Here is a 3,888-nt window from a genome sequence, read left to right as displayed (position 1 = left end):
AAATGTGAAGTGGTGCTTGCAGTGGCAAAACTCGCCACTCGGTTGCAGGGGTGTTGTACATGATTGCATACGAGCCAACAACCATGTCTGTACGATGTTGTGGAGCTGAAATATGGCTTCTATGTGTTGCAATATGGTTGCTAGGTGGCTCTAAATGGTTGCTAGGGTGTGAATACACAGTTACCAGGTTGATATTTACAGACTGTTTTCCAACTGAAACTAATGAGCCAACCCCCATCTCTATACAATATTCTGATGCAGAGATGTAGGTCTTGTAAAATGGTTGCTAGGGTACTCTGTTTGGTTGCTAGGGAGTGGCTTGTCAGCTGTCAATGATGAAATTCCAAAGGCTTCTTGTCACTATGAATGATATAATCCAACTCCCATGTCTCTGTGACATTCAGAATGGAAGATATCCCTCTTTGGATTTTGGTTGCTAGGGTACTCTGTTTGGTTGCTATGGAGTTGTTTGACAGCTGCCAATGATGAAACTGCAAAGGCTTCTTGTTATTATGAATGATATAAACCGACTCCCATGATTCTATGACATTCAGAATGGAAGATATCCCTCTTTGGATGTTGGTTGCTAGGGTACTCTGTTTGGTTGCTAGGGAGTGGCTTGGCAGCTGCCAATCATGAAACTCCAAAGGCCGCTTGTCAGTATGAATGATATAAACCAACTCCCAAGTCTCTGTGACATTCAGAATGGAAGATATGCCTCTTTGGATTTTGGTTGCTAGGGTACTCTGTCTGGTTGCTATGGAGTTACTTGGTAGCTGCCAATGATGAAATTCCAATGGCTGCTTGTCAGTATGAATGATATAAACCAACTCCCATGTCTCTGTGACATTCAGAATGGAAGATATGCCTCTTTGGATTTTGGTTGCTAGGGTACTCTGTTTGGTTGCTAGGGAGTGGTTTGTCAGCTGCCAATCATGAAACTCCAAAGGCTTCTTGTCACTATGAATGATATAAACCAACTCCCATGCCTCTGTGACATTCAGAATGGAAGATATCCCTCTTTGGATTTTGGTTGCTAAGGTGCTCGACAATGGTTGCTATGGAGGGGCTAGGAAGTGTTGAGGTGATTCATGATTGGCCGTTTGCTGCCCCGAGTCAAATGAGACCACCCTCGTGTTTGTATGACAATTCAGTCTGGAGATATCCCTTTGATCTATTTCAATGGAAGTCTATGGGACTTGTTGCTAAGGTTCTCTAAATGGTTGCTAGGGCGTGGCTTGATAGCTTCACAATGAGCCTGAGAGACTGATTGGTCGTCTGAGTAAAATGAGCCCACCCCCTTGTCTCTATGACACTGTGATCCAGAGCTACGTTCAATAGAAAATCCCTATGCAATTTACCATAGTAGGAAAAGCATGTGTGTTTCACGGGATGTTCCTTCCCCATAGTAAGTCAATGGGGCAACTTTGGGCAGCTCCTGCCCCCCAGGGGTGCAACTTTTACCCCATTGTGAGGTATGTTCTTACAGAGCCTGTTAGCCTCTTCAAATGCGGCAAATCACACGTTTCTGCGAAATCCTCGCTCCGAGCTACGAGTGCTCAAAGTTCGTCGCAATGTTAAGTCATTGGGACTTTTTGGGCCGCTTTATCGCCCCTGGGGCGAACACCTATGAGGCGCCGGACTGGACAAAAGAGAAGCGAACTGCGCGAGCGAGCGACAATGCTCGAGAGAGACCGAAAGTGCGCGAGAGAGACCGAGTGTGTCTGCGCGCGCGAGCGAAAGTGCGCGAGAGAGACCGAGTAGTGTCTGCGCGCGAGAGAGACCGAGTAGTGTCTGCGCGCGAGAGAGACCGAGTGTGTCCGAGCATTAGTTTAGTAGGCTAATTGGTACAAAGTAATATATAATTATTATATAAGAGGCATGGACGTTAGATTAATGGACAGCAATAATCAGTAGGCTGCCTACTACACACGTCTTGCTTTGAACTATTTAATAAATATAAATTATTTGAGCAAAAACTTTCATATACGATTTAATAAGATTGAATTCAGGCAGTAATAGTAAGATTTCATAACCTATATAGTTAATGAACACTGTACCACAACCAGGTTTTACGTTTCTTAAGCGTCAAATAACAATGACTGGATGTTATTCACCGAGATCGAGATCAGTACCACGAGAGCTGTGGAGAGGATAATGGCATCTAGATGGTATATCTGCAAAGACTCCCTTTGATAAGAATGCAGCAAAACATCTAATTGGTCTGATATGTAGCTACAGGAAATAAAGTGTTTTTTTCTTTCTTTTTCTGAGATGTTATCATCTTTAACAAAATGTTTGACATTATTTGACAAGCATACACACATGCACACAAAATACACCAGTGTACATAAACACTATGATTATGATCAGTTAAGTTTGAATTGTATTTTTTAATAAAATATTCGTTAAACTTTCTATTTAGCGTAATGAAATACATTTGCTTTATCAGACTTAAGATAGCAGTGTCAATTTACTGTTAAAAATAAAATGATTTCAGCCGAAATTACCTGTGTTGTTCTATTTTTTTATATTGGCCCATTTTACCTGAAACTTAGTGCCTTTGCTCACGTACTGTATCACCTGTTGATATTCTAACTCATAATTTACTTTTTCGTGCTTAAATACATATGTTTAAGAGACCAATGCTAATTTATAATAATATCATTATGTCATGCAGGGCTTATTTGATATTATTTAAATAATAATAGGTCATATTAATTGCAATAATAATAATTATAACAGAAGATACTATCTCTAGTCTTTCCTAATATTAATTATAAATACAATGCATATAAAAAATAATTACAATATAAAATAATATTTTTTTTTCGAGCAAAATAGTAATGTTTCTCTGAGTCACTTAGAGTAGGCTAAAGAATGACAAATTCAGTGCTGCAAATTGTAGAAAAAATATTCCCTTGTAGTAGGCTACTTGGGACAGACAAAAAAGTTTTTCCATCTTCTATCTGATTCAAATCACAGTCTGCATAGTCTCTGTTCTCTTTCTTGGTATCCATGAGTTTATGTCGTCCGTTCTCCATTTCCAAGTCTTTATCCAAGTCATGGTCACTGAATCGATATTTTGAAAGAAGTTGTCTCTTTTAATTGTGTAATTTATCAGTAATTTGCCAGTTTTGTGGTTCTATTTAGGGACGGGTTACACTGGGGTTTGGTTTATTGAATAATAATATGAATTGAAGACAACAGTCTGTTAAGAGAGAAAGAAAGTATAAGCTACATCCTGCTAATTCAGTGGTAATAATTTAATTCTTGTTTTTATTTTATATTATATTACACTCGGTCTCTCTCGCGCGCAGACACACTCGGTCTCTCTCGCGCGCAGACACTACTCGGTCTCTCTCGCGCACTTTCGCTCGCGCGCGCAGACACACTCGGTCTCTCTCGCGCACTTTCGCTCACGCGCGCAGACACACTCGGTCTCTCTCGCGCACTTTCGCTCGCGCGCGCAGACACACTCGGTCTCTCTCGCGCGCAGACACTACTCGGTCTCTCTCGCGCACTTTCGCTCGCGCGCGCAGACACACTCGGTCTCTCTCGCGCACTTTCGCTCGCGCGCGCAGACATACTCGGTCTCTCTCGCGCACTTTCGGTCTCTCTCGAGCATTGTCGCTCGCTCGCGCAGTTCGCTTCTCTTTTGTCCAGTCCGGCGCCTCATAAACACCGCCCCCCCGATCGCTTATAAAAGTCATAGCACACCTCTCCTCAATGAGCCGGTCGATTTGACACCTCATTCATGGATCTGTGACAAACGGTGCGGGACGAGTTACGCGCCAAACTTTGTGTGGAATAATAATAAAAAGAAGAATAATAATAAGTATGAGCAATAACAATAGTGATGCCTTGCTTTCAGCAAGCACCACTAAT

The 3,888-nt window shown here is 41.8% G+C and overlaps 1 long non-coding RNA gene across 1 annotated transcript; it reads left to right on the top strand.

The window, feature by feature from the left end:
- Window positions 1–1,656: 1,656 nt before the first annotated feature.
- On the top strand, window positions 1,657–2,506 carry LOC309493605. The gene is made up of 2 exons (XR_014204013.1): window positions 1,657–1,720; window positions 1,762–2,506. It is a non-coding gene; the product is annotated as an uncharacterized lncRNA (long non-coding RNA).
- Window positions 2,507–3,888: the final 1,382 nt, after the last annotated feature.

This window comes from Leuciscus leuciscus, assembly GCF_965113295.1.
Source record: "Leuciscus leuciscus genome assembly, chromosome: 3".
Taxonomy (NCBI): Eukaryota; Metazoa; Chordata; class Actinopteri; order Cypriniformes; family Leuciscidae; genus Leuciscus; species Leuciscus leuciscus.
Note: the sequence above shows the minus strand (reverse complement) of the source record. Positions and strands in the feature narration are given on the sequence as shown.